General features: G+C 35.8%; 2 pseudogenes; one reads left to right on the top strand and one right to left on the bottom strand.

Moving 5' to 3' along the window:
• Positions 1-5,158: 5,158 nt before the first annotated feature.
• On the bottom strand, positions 5,159-10,847 carry LOC120157495 (annotated as a pseudogene).
• Positions 10,848-11,181: 334 nt separating this feature from the next.
• LOC120157643 lies at positions 11,182-15,332 on the top strand (annotated as a pseudogene).
• Positions 15,333-15,695: the final 363 nt, after the last annotated feature.

Here is a 15,695-nt window from a genome sequence, read left to right as displayed (position 1 = left end):
TGGGGCATGGTCGATTCCAACGACAAGACCAGCAGAAAAAATGAGGCTCCATCCAAGAGATAAAACAGAATTAATTCATGTTGCATGCATCTTAGACATACTTAAGAGCATTACATTTATCATTTTTAGCACACATATTTTTTTACAGCTTTTAGAGTCAAATTTCAACTTCAAGATGAAAGATAATCGATTCAAAAAGTACATTCAAAAATTGATGTGGTTTCTCAACTTCACAGCGAAGGGGCGACTGACGGTCAACAAATAACTTTTCAGTTTTATTCAGAGTCAATTTCAACTTCACAGCAATGATATTGGACTCGAGACAACACAAGCTCAACTTCACAACGAAGGGGCGACTGACTGTCAACAAACAACTTTTCAGTTTCATTCAGAGTTAATTTCAACTTCACAACGAAAGATATTGGACTCGAGACAACACAAGTTCAACTTCACAGTGAAGGGGCGGCTGACTATCAACAAACAACTTTTCAGTTTCATTCAGAGTCAATTTCATTTCACAGCGAATGATATCAGACTCGAGACAACACAAGCTTCAACTTCACAGCGAAGGGGCGACTGACTATCAACAAATAACTTTTCAGTTTCATTCAAAGTCAATTTCAACTTCACAGCGAAGGATATTGGACTCGAGACAACACAAGCTCAACTTCACAGCGAAGGGCGACTGACTGTCAACAAATAACTTTTCAATTTCATTCAGAGTCAATTTCAACTTCACAGCGAATGATATTGGACTCGAGACAACACAAGCTCAACTTCAACGAAGGGGTGGCTGGCTGTCAACAAATAACTTTCCAGTTTCAGAGTCAATTTCAACTTCACGGCGAATGATATTGACCTCGAAACACAAATATTTGGATTCAACTTCACGACGAAGGATATCCAATTTGAGGCTAAACTTCACAACGAAGGGCCATCCACGGTTTCAACTTCACGACGAAGGAAATCGTGCCCACCAAAGGCCTTCGAGTTCGATTACGCTCAGCTCCAAGGCACATCATTTGCAGCATAACTTAAGTCAAGAAGGGTTATCTACCAACCGAAGACCCTCGAGTTTGATTACACTCAGCTTCGAGGGCACATCATTTATAGCATAACTCAAAGATAGAAGGGTTATTTGTGACCAAAAGACCTTCGAGTTCGACTACGCTCAGCTCCAAGGCATATCATTTGTAGCATAACTTAAGTCGAGAAGGGTTATCTGCCAACCAAAGACCTTCGAGTTTCGACTACGCTCAGCTCCAAGGCACATCATTTACAGCATAGGTTAAGTTGAGAAGGGTTATCTGCCAAAGACCCTCGAGTTCAATTACATCAGCTTCGAGGGCATCATTTACAGCATAACTCAAGGCTAGAAGGGTTATCTGTGACCAAAAGACCTTCGAGTTCGACTACGCTCAGCTCCAAGACATATCATTTACAGCATAACTTAAGTCGAGAAGGGTTATCTGTCAACCAAAGACCTTCGAGTTCGACTACGCTCAGCTCCAAGGACATCATTTGTAATATAGCTTAAGTCGAGAAGGGCTATCTGCCAAGACCCTCGAGTTCGATTACACTCAGCTTCGAGTGCACATCATTTATGGTATAACTCAAGGCTAGAAGGGTTATCTGTCAACAAAGACCTTCGAGTTCGACTCCACTCAACTCAAAGGCACCATCATTTGCAGCATAGCTCAAGGCAAGAAGGGCTATCTGCCAAAGACCTTCGAGCTCGATTTCATTCAGCTCGAGGGCGTATCAACCGCGTTGCATCAGCAATGAACTACTTTCCGGTCAAATTTTTACACCCAGGTCTTTAATTCGAGAAGAATACCAAGGTTGACCAAGATTGGCAACAAAAAGTCACTTTCTGATTCACCCACGATTTCAACTTCAAGAAGAAGGATATCATGCCCAATGATTCGACTTAGTGTCACAACAAATACTATCAAGTCTCAAATTAAAGAGAACCGGACAAAAACTGGTTGTCTTTTTCATCTTTCCTTTATTCTTGTTGACACAAAAATGTGCAAAGAGTGGCAGTGTAGACACCCGTTTTTGTCCGGGTCTACAAAAACATTTTATTATATTATATTTATTTATTAATTATTATTATTATTATTATTTATTTTATTATTTTTGTAGGCCCCACACTCAACAACCCGATTTAGTAAGATTTCAGAAAATAAACCAACGTATTTGAGCCCTATTGAAACATTAAAACCAACGTATTTGAGTCCTATTGAAACACTAAAACCGAAACATTTTGAGTCCAAGTAGGACTCTAAATCTGAGCTAAAAATAGGTTTCTTTATACTATAAATAGACTCAATCATCAAGAGGAAAGGAGACAGAAAAAACGTGGAACCAAAATCAGAGGAAGGGCAACAATTTGGGAAAAAATTATTGGAGAAAAAAAAGGAACCTACGAAAAGAGAAGAGAAAGAGCTCCTTGAATCAAGGGAAGTACAACGTCAAAGCATCAAAATGGCAAATGAATCTTCAAATCTTGGCGAGCGAACGTTCGATAACGAATTTCTAGATTTGAAGAAGGTAACTGGGACAAAACTGTTTTCTTTGTATATTTGTATGTTTTAGGGTTTGCATAATTGATGGTTTAATGTTTTCCATTTGAGGTTAATTTGCTTGACCGAATGTGACTTTTATCGCTCAATTAATTTAGTTAAGATCTTTGTTCCAATCGACGTTTGGGTGATGATATCGATCAAATTGATTGTGCTTTCAATTACATGTTGTTTCTTTAATGCTTTTAATTTGGTTTCGAAGCGTGTGGCTTAATTTCCGTGGTTATCGTGCAATATTGGCGATCGGCTTGATTAAAGATTCGTTTTGGTTTATTAACTTGACTTTGGCATGTAATAAGTAAGTTATTACTTTGATTTCCATGTCTAACTTTCTTGGAACAAATGCGCCAATTAATTGCTTTAGGATTTCATCCATGTATTGAGCATGATTTTGATTTATAATTAAAACACTGATTAGCAGCATAATTGGTTCACTTCGATGTCAGTTGGTACGAATTAAATTGTAATTGTGACATTAATTTGGCTAATTAGGGTGTTAACTATTTTATGGGGTTAGTAATTAACATAAGAGAAAATAACCTCAGTGATTAAAAATGTCTTATAATATACTATTTTAACTAACTTTTTTTGGATTTGCCAAAATGACCAACTAAATCGCAATGCGATCGATAATTCGCAACGCAATCTCCAGTATCGCAAATCAGTTTCCAGATTCGCAACGCGAACTTCGACTATCGTATTGCGATTTACATATTCGCATTGCGATAGTCCAAGTTCGCGTTGCGATAGTCGAAGTTCGCGTTGCGATTTATTCCAAATTCGTTACGATAGTCCAAGTTCGCGTTGCGATTTATTCCAAGTTCGTTGCGATAGTCGAAGTTCGCGTTGCGATTTATTCCAAGTTCGTTGCGATAGTCGAAGTTCGCGTTGCGATTTATTCCAAATTCGTTGCGATAGTCCAAAATCGCAACGACTGGTGGTATTGCATTTGTTTTTTTAAGAATTTTCTCTAAAAATATAGTATTCGAGCGAACGTGTTAAAGACACGTATTACCACGACTACGACCACGACCCGACCCGAGATGAGACGACGGCGGCGCGCGAGAGTCCCCCTTGTTCTCTATCACTCAACAAGGAAGTGGGAAAGCCAAGCCTTAAATACCATTCCCAATAGTGTTTCCAATACTATGTGGGATTGAGCATTACCAACACTTGTTCCCAATACTATGTGGGATTGAGCCTTAAATAGTGATAGTATTTTTGAATGTTTTGCTTAAAATTGCAATAATCGCGATTGATTGTAGATTGACTTTTAATTATGATATATTTAATCGTATAATACTAATGCAATTGGTTGCTGATTCAGTTGTTTTAAGGTGCATGATTGTTAATTGTTTCCTGAATAATCACATTGTATTGGAAACAAGTGTTGGTAATGCTCAATCCTACATAGTATTGGAAACACTATTGGGAATGGTATTTAAGGCTTGGCTTTCCCACTTCCTTGTTGAGTGATAGAGAACAAGGGGGACTCTCGCGCTCCGCCGCCGTCCGTCTCGTCTGGGTCGTGGTCGTAGTCGTGGTAATACGTGTCTTCGACACGTCCGCGCGAATACTATATTTTTAGAGAAAATTTTTAAGAAACAAATGCAATACCACCAGTCGTTGCGATTTTGGACTATCGCAACGAATTTTGAATAAATCGCAACGCGAACTTCGACTATCGCAACGAATTTGGAATAAATCGCAACGCGAACTTCGACTATCGCAACGAATTTGGAAAATCGCAACGCGAACTTCGACTATCGCAACAAATTTGGAAAATCGCATCGCGAACTTCGACTATCGCAATGAATTTGGAAAATCGCAACGAATTTGGAAAATCGCAACGCGAACTTCGACTATCGCAACGCGAACTTGGACTATCGCAATGCGAATATGTAAATCGCATTGCGATAGTCCAAGTTCGCGTTGCGATAGTCGAAGTTCGCGTTGTGAATCTGGAAACTGATTTGCGATACCGGAGATCGCGTTGCGAATTATCGATCGCATTGCGATTTAGTTGGTCATTTTGGCAAATCCAAAAAATGTTGGTTAAAATCGTATATTATAAGACATTTTTGTCACTGAGGTTATTTTCTTTAACATAATTATTTTTCATGTTTAATTAATAAATTGATTAGAATTATTTAAACAATTTGTTATTTGATTGATTCATTTGTTAAGTTAGACAATTAGTATTATTATTATTAATAATAATTAATTTTTACTCAATATTTTTTATTTACCATCTAACATTTTTTATTTTTAAGTAGTAATTTCAACCAATCAACGGTAATTAATTCGGTTGAATTTTTAAATTTTAATTTTAATTTTTTCGCAACTAAGACAACCGAAAAATTAATTGGTACCGAAAGGGTGGTTCAAGGGTGTAATCATTCCTTGACCGTAACCGACTCCCGAACCCGACACGTTTTGATACTACGCAATCATGTAAGATTGTGTCCGACCCACCTAAATTCGTTGTAAAGTGGTCGGTGGCGACTCCAAATGATTTTTCTTAAGTCGAATCTAATTTCGGACCAACCGTAAGACGGTCTCGGCACATACAAATACAATACAATTCACATATATAATAATGGTGAATGTACTCGGTAGTTACATTACAAAGCGGCCCGACGGCACTATACAGCTGCAGGCAGAGCGGGGCCGTTTAAGTTATTTTGTTTACCGCTTTTCTGTCTTGTCCAGCTCACTCCAAGTGGTTTACGTGAGTAGATCAGGCCGAGGCCGCGGAGTTTGGTTCGATTAACTTGCTTGCTGGTGCTTTCTCTTGTCTTTCTACATAAGCAGAGGGGAACCATCCAGCCTTGCCCTTGCATTCTCCTTCTGACCACCCACTGGGACCCACCTTAATTGTCGAATCACATGACAACCAGACTTATGATTATCATCGCCCAAAACACCGACGTTAAACATTCAACCTAGCTAGCTAACTAGCACCACACTTAAAAACAGTCCGTACCTGGCGAACCACGACGTAATCACCAACTGCTAAGCTTAATTCCCCATCTGCTTCAGGGTCAAATGGGTGTACAACCTGTTAAAAACAAACACCACCTAATGTTCACAATGGTAAATTAAAAACAAACCCCACCTAGTGCTTCAGTCTTAAATGAATGCTTCTGATCTATACTCCAGGCAATTTTTAGTAAAATGTATCGGCTGCCGACGTTTCAAAAGTTTCTCATAACTTTTATACTTTATTCAGAGAATACATTCCTAATGGTAATTTAGTTACTGAGGGGAGCCAAAAGAGAGAAAATAAAAAAGAAGAGTCCAAAAGCTAAACCTTTGCTATGAAATATAAATCGCTTTGTTTGTTTCCCTGAGCTTCAGATCTATTCGAACTAAAGTTATCCTGTGCAATGGAGACTTTCACCTCTCTCTCCGATGTCGCTGAGTTCAATGATTCATTCTTCTGCTCCTCTAGAGTCATCTATTCAGTATTAAACTTTTATCACAACCTTTTGGAAATGCAATAAATAAGAGAAAAGTAACAACAGTTTGGCACCCTGAACTGTAGTGTGCAATGGAGACATTCACCTCTCTCTCCGATGTCCCCGAGTCCAATGATTCATTCTTCTGCTCCTCTAGAGTCATCTATTCAGTAGTAAACTTTGATCACAAGTCAACCTTTTGGATATGCAATAAATAAAAGTAACAGCAGTATGACACCCAAAAAAATGCCATTGCACTAGGATGGTGATGCCTATAGATGTCATGAGAAAAATAACACAGCAAGGGAGATTAAGTACAAACCTCAGCATATAGCTTCTCTAAAATAGCAAGAACATGTTGATGATAAGATTTTTCAGCATCAACCTGCAAAACAATTCTGATGAGGACCAAGGATCTAATCATTACAAGTAGAGGTAATGCGCATTGAAATCAGAATTCACTCAAGAATGGAGAATAAGTTCACTCCCACAAACAAGTTTTAGACATCAGAATCAGACTTACAATGCCCTTGTGATGCAACCACGGAAGGAAATACCTTTGCTACTTCCACATTATACACACACACACATGCATATACACATATATTATATAGGATTATCATTTGATACGCCGGTAGTGCTGTTTTTTCCCTCCACAAGTGGCTTCAATCCACTACTATGTGTCCTTAATCAATATTTAAATAGACATTTAAGGACACTTAGTGGACTAAAGTCACTTGTGAAGATAAAAAACACCAGCCTCGGAGTATCAAATAAGTATCCTATTACATAATATATGTATGTACTACACATATATTCTCACTCTATGAGAACAAACACTTCATGCAGGGGAGTGTGCCATGTCAAACATGGATATGATTTTGAGACGATAGAGTACAGGTTTGTCACATGAGAAAGCACGTTCGAAAAGTTAAACTAAAAACAGAGAACATATTTGGACACTCAGAAAACTACCGGACGTTTAAAAAAAAACTGAAAACCTATTGCTTGTGATTTTTTACATGTTGCCAGTCATTGAGACTATCATGACGTACACATATCCCTGTCCTTTCCGAGCTTCATAATTTTCGCTCAAAATGAGCAAAGTGAAAAGAAAAAGACTCTTCATATCTTCAGTTATGTTGTGAGGTTTCCTGCACGCTTGGATAAGTATGTCCATAAAGTTAATATTACTCTAGTTCTAGGAGTTAGGTGTCTCTCCTCTTTGTCTAACTTATTCATTACTACCTTAACAGTTGGTTTTCTTCCTTAAAGAAAAAGAGTTGGTTTTATAGGGAATCTGAATTTTTCACCTTGATCCACCATGGTATCAATCTTCCCCAGCCTAAGATAATTCTGTATTGGAGTACAAGTCAAACAAAGCAGCTGTATATTGTTAAACCAAACATCGATCTACCAATGTACACTCACATGGGATCCTCAAGAAAATATAAATCTTTTAGACTAAGTAAAAGTGGCAAAACTTCCTTCAGTTGAAAATCAATCTCATGTAGCTGTAAACATAGTACTACTGAGTACCGAGAAAACAGTTTTGTTTCTGAACCAAAGAAAAAATGCTTATTGAATTCATTGCATAAACAAATAAATTAAAATTAGCAATACCATGGCACGAAGCACTTGCAAACTAATCTTTTGCTGTTGATCCTCAGCTGACAACATGCAGCAGTTGCTTCTCTTCCTAGTACCATCATTGAGGATTTAAGTTCATTCAATCTTTCTTCTGCATGCTTAAGCTTCATGTAGCTTTCTGCAGATATATCAGATTCCCTGGTCTTCGATCTACGTCTCAAAACATCTGCTGCCTGTTTGTGAAAAAATAAATGGCTGACAATAAATCTATGTATAAAAAATAATTAAGAATAAAACCAAAAGTTATAGAAAAGATATGAAACATTTTTTTAGGTTACATACTTAAGAGCCAAAAAAGCATTTAACTCATTACATATTTCTTTTGGGATAAGTAGAAAGTATAAGAGTAATTTTTCTTATCAACATGTTGATGGAAAAATACCGTGCATATCCTGTCAGTGAACACAAACTTCTTTTTATAAGAATTAACTAAATAAACTTTTCATGAATTGGCTGGTCCACATAATGACATAGTTCGAGAAATTACAGTAGACAGCAGTCAGCGAAGTCTACGCCACATTTCTGATACCTTTTCTGGTCATTGGTCTAACCAACCAAAATTCACAGAGGCCTAGATTCCAACAGTTGACCAAATGTTAAAACAAAGAAATACCTGAGCTTCAACCTCTTGACGGAATCTGTCATAACGGTGGGTTAAATGCCTAGCATCCTCTAAAGGAGCTCCCGTAATTAATGCCCGTAGTGGCTCAGAAACCTACATATTTGAAACCTGTAATACAATTAGAAACATGAACATAAAAGATAAACATGAAAAAGTGGGGGAAATATCAAAGCTCAGATACAAAAAATGTTATCTTAAATTTCCAGCACTATTCACGGCAATCCTTAACATCATTTGCATCCTTGGCATGTTTTAAACAAGGAGAACGAAACAGGATGACAAATAGTCTACATATGGTCAAAATGAAAATATCCATTTTTTTTTTTTGGAAAAGCTATACAAGTACTTACTCAACTAAACATTTTGATACAAAAGAATGCACTTGTTTGGGAAGGCAGGAGGAGACTGGTTTTACAAATACGAGAAATCTCGTTTGTGAAACAATAAAGCAAGAATTTTTTTCGCTTCGAATCTATAAATGTCTAGAATCAACAACGGGCCTCAAATGTTCTATCTTGTAATCTGCATCACATCCTTTAGAAACCATCCTTGCATGGACCTCTGTTTCTGGATCCTACAAGCCAGCAATTTCTAGGTAGCTTGTACTGTAGAATTGAAAACTCAAATTCACCACACTCTTATTTTTCTTTTCTTCTGCTCTCAATTCACAATTCTCATATCTAATTAATGCCAGAGGCTTCACAGAAGCCATTGCTTCTGCTAACCAAGTATGTAGGAAGTCCAATTTATTCTTGAAGCTGTTGAAATATAATAACTATAAAAGTAATAACATAAAGTCCACACAAATGATCTTTAAAATTTTATTCATTATATTCTTATAAAAAAAAATCTATTCATTATCTATCCTTATTTATTTATAGCACAAAACAGCTTCACATAGAATTTGTTCATGAGAGCTAACTATAGACATAATATTGAAAGAATGTTTAGTTTCATTAATTGAAGATAATGCCTAAGAGGATCATAATCTGAATAAATTAGTTAAAACACAGCCTAACAAGACAAACTCAGAATAAATTGGCACATGCATTGCAGTCTCTAAATGTCTCATTTATTACAATTAAGAATACCTATAATTTCCTCTCTACAAAAGGCCCCTATGAACAATTAGTATATAGTAATAAAGTTAAGAAATTACCTTCTCACCAAGGATCCCAAGCAAGGCCTCCCTTTCATCTTCCATTGATTTATGTGACTTACCAAAGTAAAGGGAAGCTCTTGAAAGAGGTGAACCAGTATTTTCATTTTCAGCTCCATACTTGCAACAATCATCAGCCAACTTCCTAGCTAAAATAGTCGAGGTGAAACAGTACGAATCAGCTTTGTACAGGGATCAACATGCAGCAAAATTACCCTACCATGCATTACCTATTTCTATCAGTTTCGTGCTTGTTGCAATAAAACCTTCTATGCCACGGACAATGTTCCGCTGCAAATGCTGCAATCATAGTTTATAAGTGTAAGTTGATACGCATTTACTCACAAGTTAAAAGTTAAAACACTTTATTAGAACTGGTTGAGAAAGGACTGGAGAATGTACCTTAGCCGCCTTAGTAGAAATGTACAGATCTTGAAGCTTTTGATGACATTGAAGTTCAGCTTCATCGACAGTAATGTCTTCATTACTAAAATGCCCAAGATGCCTTAGTACCGCCTACATGATAGAGAGGATTTGAACCAAAGATTTGTGAAAAAGACCTTAGTCCATTGTGGATGAAACTACAGACAACCAGTGATGAGAAACATAACGGTACTGATTTTAATATTTGCATTTCTATGACATCATCGACATGTATGACATGAAACAAAAAAACTTTGACATCCTAGCTTGTTATTAAACTTGGAATTGTTTTCACAAAGATGCCAATAAAACTGAGGATTAAACACAAAAAATCCCAAATTTGTCACAGTGATTATATCTTCCTCAAAAAGGAGAGGTGGACATAGATAGTTGCTTGGATATGCAGTAGTATGAATAAGCAGTCTCCTTGGAAGCAATAAATTGAATGATTTTCTTGGACTTGAGACTGAAGAAAAATTATACCTTTAACATTAAGAATCAACTATTTGTAACAGATACCAATGAAAAGGCTCAGGCTAAAGTCAAGGCACGAAAATTTGTAAAGCGTAGTATTTATATACGATTGTCTTTACAAGTCTAAAGCATAAACTTGAAACTTGGAAGCTTAATTGTATCCGATGGGGTGAAAGGAAAAGGAAAGAAAAGGACAAGGAAGAAACTCCTACTTGCTGTTGCTTGGCAACTTGCTCTCTCAGCTTGGTAGCCTGCTTCTTGATAGCTTCCATATCCAGCAGAGGAAATTTCCCGTTAATCAATTCCCAGAACCGACAACAACGCAACAAATCGAAGAGAAAAACATCAAATACGACGATTTGTGTTTGCTTTTACAGACCCTTCCGGGCGAATAGAAAAAAAGAGAGAAAGCAGACCCTATAGTATCGGGAAGGTCGAGAGGGGGAAAGTGTCTTTATACTGTACTTACACCAGAAAGGTCAAAATCTTTTCGCGTTTAAGATTATTTTATCTTTATTAGGAGCAAACTACATAAATAGTCACTTAAGTTTTAGGTTTCTTGCATTTTGATCACTGAAATTTTAAAACTTGTGATATTAATTGCATACAAGCATCTCTGGGCAAGATTTCATCATAATGGTTTGAAGAACATATTCACCTATTTTCATGGCCAGAGCACCGTAAAACTTACTTATCTCGAATAGCATGCAGCAAACCAAGGCGTCCACAGTGGCAAAGGTGTGATGATGGAGATAAGTTCATAATCAGATTTCAAGAAGTGGTTCCTTAAGAAATATACACGATATGTCTTTGAACATGAAGTTTTCTTTGGAAGAGGATGGGAGTGGAGATGGTGGAAATGATATTTGTTTAGGTGAAGCTACGTTGCAGTGCTATTTTAAGTTTCATCCGTTATTGTGGTAGTAGGTGAAGCTTGAAATAATAAATCAAGGAGATGTGCTCGTTGATGGTGTATTTTACGGTGAATGAGAGGTCCACTTAAGGCGTGAAAACTGGGGGTTTTTTCCTCCAGTTATTTGGATGCACTTAAGCCGCAGGAGAAGTTGGTATCTGATAGAAATTTATGTAGGATTCCCAATACTTTCTTGTCCTTGCAACACCAACAACATACACTTGAAAAACGAAGAACCGATCACGTGTTAATAATATAAAAATTTGTGTATGGACGAATATAGAAAAAATTGTTGTAATAAATAGAAAGAGACGAAGATTGCGATACATTGAACTTGAAAAAATATTCTATACAAATTCCATATAAGTTAAAATTACGTAAACAATTTTTTTATGTTTTCTTTTACATTTACTTATGCTTACACGTGTCAGAGTTATGGTCACTCACTCCTAAGATTTTCGCCGCCCAACCTTATCCAGCACATAGATATTAGTGGACGTTACGCATGTAATTGTTTTAATAATATTTTATTTAAGGGTTAACTACTTGTATGGTAACTTATCTTTGTGTTTATCCACTTTTGATCACTGATTTCAAAAAACATAAGATATGATCACTTTGTATTTATTTAATTAAGATATGGTCACTTTCGTTTTTATTTAATTAAGATGTGGTCATCCCTAGTTAACTTTCGTTAACAACAGTTAAATTTGGTCCCGTTATTTACATATTTTCAATTAGTCATATTTTTAATAAATTAAAATAAATTTAATCCTCCAATCAAACGATGCTACATGTCATGCCAATAAGGTTATTAAAAATACTCGACCCAATAGAGCTGACTCGTTGACCCGCTGATCCAGTTAAAAAATTTCGAGTATTTATAATAAAAATACTCAATTTTCCTGGTCAGGTACTCAGTCGGGATTTTGGGTTAAGCATGAGTCACAAAATGTTGGTTAATCGGGTATCCTCCGATCCGATACTCGATTTATTATATACTTTTTATTTTTTTATTTTTATTTTATATTAAATTTTTATTCATAATCCTCACTATTTCACTCTAACATTTTAAAATTCTAATTTCTTAAATTTTGACACCATGTCTTCTAATTTCTTAAATTATTTCACATTAACACTCTAAATTATTTTTTAAAATATTTATTTTAACTTCAAAACATTTGAAATTTATTATATTTCTTTATTTTAAATTTTAATAAATTTTATTTCAATTATGTAATTTGAATTTTTTAAACTTTATGTGTGGACCGTGGATTATATATATTATAAAATTTTAAATTTTAAACTTTAGAATTTTTTATATAACTTTTTTTTAAAAATAATATAATTTAAAAAAATTAAAAAATTATGAGCCAAGTATTTGCGACTCGAATTATATATAATAAAATTTTATATATATTAACTTAAAATAATTTTATATCAACTTATTAAATATTTTATTATTAACATAATTTAAAAATATTTTATTTTATTTTCATTTAAAATATATAATTTATTTTAATTTATTAAAAGTATGACTAAATTGAAAGAATATGTAAATAATAGAGACCAAATATGTGAACATATTAAAAATATTTAAATACTGTAACGCCGTTAGCTTGAGGTGACCATATCTTATTTTTTTAACCAATGACCAAAAGTAAACAAAATACAAAGATAAATTACTATTCATGTAGTTAATTTTGTTAGCTTATATTTTCATTTAAAATATATAATTTATTTTAAAAGAATATGTAAATAATATAAATAAATATGTGAACATATTAAAAATGTTTAAATATTGTAACTGCCCGTTAACTGATTATATCTTATTTTTTTAACCGGTGACTAAAAGTAAACAAAATGCAATGATAAATTATTATTTATGTAGTTAATTTTTTTATGGTTTAGTGTTCCTATCGTGTGATGAATCAAAGTCCAGAAAGAAGATGGTGGAAAAATATGGCTCAGGCGATCCAAAAAGTGTGTGATCGGAGCCGGAGGCTACCTTGGGTCTTGGGTTGTTAAACACCTTCTCTCCAACAACTACGCCGTCAACGGCACCGTCAGGCAACCTGGCTGGTTCTTATTTGTTATTTCTACTGACTCAACTACCGCACCTTCTGTTTACATTTCTTTGTCACTTTGATTTGTTGGAATTTTGGCAGGGAATGCCAAATATGCGCATTTGAATCAACTTGATAAAGCATCCGACAACCTCAAACTCTTCAAGGCGGATGTATTGGATTACAATTCTCTTTGTTCCGCCGTTGCCGGTTGCACCGGTGTCTTCCACGTTGCCTCTCCCGTTCCCTCCTCCACCGTTCCTAATCCCCAGGTAGCACTAAACCCTACCCTCATTTTCTTCCTTCATTTTCCTTTAATTTTTTTTTTACTTTTTACTACTGTTTATAGAGTCATAGAGCTTTGTATACGTATGTGTCCCACCAATTAAAATGAAAAAAAGAAATCCCTAAAAGATATCATATCATGTATTCCTACTTCCACTACAACAGCATCTCATCCCAGGGATCTCTAGCTAGCTATATTTTTTAGTTGTGGATTTGGCTTGGACTAATGGCTTTAATTTTGAAATCATAGACATCACCATCACCAGGTATTTTCCATACGGTTGTTCACCCCAAAGACTTCTCGTTTACAGGAGGAGTTGATTGAACCGGCTGTAAAGGGCACACTTAATGTGCTTAAAGCATGTCTTGAAGCCAATGTTAAGCGAGTTGTTGTTGTTTCCTCTGAGACTGCTATTTTCATGAACCCTAGGTGGCCCGAGGGTCAGATCATGGATGAGGCCTGTTGGTCTGACAAGGAATATTGCGCATCGACAAATGTATGTGACTCATTACACAAGTGTGATATTTCCTGATATTCCTTTTCACTGTTAATAAGCAAACGTCTTGTTTAACTGTTTGTCCTCAGAATTGGTATTGCCTTTCAAAAACAGAAGCAGAGAGTGAGGCTTTTGAGTTTGCCAAAAGGTCTGGCATTGATGTCGTCTCTGTTTGTCCCACTCTCGTATTGGTGCCGCTTCTGCAGTCCACCATCAATGCTAGTAGCTTGGTTCTCATTAAAATTTTAAAATGTTGTGTCAACTCCTACCATGCCTACATATTCATTAAGCCCTTGCGCCTTGCAATATCTAAAATTAGAGTGATGGTACTAAATTTTCTTGGTTTTTCAAATTTTAATATTTAATTTTTGGTATTGGTGGGAGCTATTGTTGCTGGAGCCACAAATTGTTTTTACTTTTTCTGTCTTCAAATTCCGGCCATTGTCTTGCAGTATAAGTTACAAGGGATATGGTTTAAAGTAAAAGACATCTTTTTGTGTGACATTCTGTTCTATCTATTTCTATTCTGATTCTGTTTGGTTTTCCATTGTATATTGTTAATTCCCAGAAGGATATGACTCTCTGGAAAACAAAGTTCGATATATAGTTTATGTGCGGGATGTAGATCAGGCATTGCTTCTGGCATATGAGAAGCCAGAGGCTGAAGGAAGGTACCTATGCACGGCTCACACAATCAAGACGTGTGACCTTGTTGAGAAGTTGAGAACTATGTTTCCTCAATACAATTATCCTGAAAGGTAAGACCTCCTGCGGTAGCAGAATCTATAGCATCTTCTGCTCTAACCCTTTAGGAGTCAATATGTTACTTCATTATTATTATTGTATGGCTTGGGATTTTACTGCGTATGATCTTCCTCTTCTTTGTGATCTAAATCACTTGTGGGTTGGCAGCTTTACCGACGGAGGGAAGGAAAATATGTACAGTTCAGAAAAATTAAAAAGGCTGGGGTGGAGTTATAGGCCCTTGGAAGAAACTCTTGTGGATTCCATTGAGAGCTACAAGAAGGCTGGAATCTTGGATTAAAATTTAAAGCAGCCTTTTGCTTGATTTTCCTCTCCCTTGGCTGTGTGCTCTAGTTTCCTCTTGTTTTCATGGCGATCCCGCTTGTGTTGAACGTTTTCAAAATAGTTTCATATAACTTGCATGTCTTTAATGCTGAACATTGAGACTATCTAAATAAACATGGTTTTCCGACAATTCTAATGATTATGGACACTCTACCGTATCCATCAGATAGTAACCTGATGGCATGTATTGTACTCAAAGGTTTTAGATTTGCATGCAGTTTCTGGTTGTTTTTGTTATGATTCGGATTCGTAGTCATCATTCTCCGTAATGTTGTTTATAAAATTTGAATTTGAGTCCCTCTTTGGGGATGTGATGTACTTTGTCATTGTATTCAACATTTATTGGTAATTTTCAAAGATGTTGAAAGATTTAAAATAATAATTGATCCAATGTTTAACATGATCGTCTGAATTCGGCAATTTAAATGGCTAAAATCAACACACTTGAATAAATCAATTCAATTTGAT

The sequence above is a fragment of the Hibiscus syriacus genome, unplaced genomic scaffold (genome assembly GCF_006381635.1).
Source record: "Hibiscus syriacus cultivar Baekdansim isolate YM2019G1 unplaced genomic scaffold, ASM638163v2 tig00111273_pilon, whole genome shotgun sequence".
Taxonomy (NCBI): Eukaryota; Viridiplantae; Streptophyta; class Magnoliopsida; order Malvales; family Malvaceae; genus Hibiscus; species Hibiscus syriacus.
This window is presented reverse-complemented; position numbering and strand designations above follow the sequence as displayed.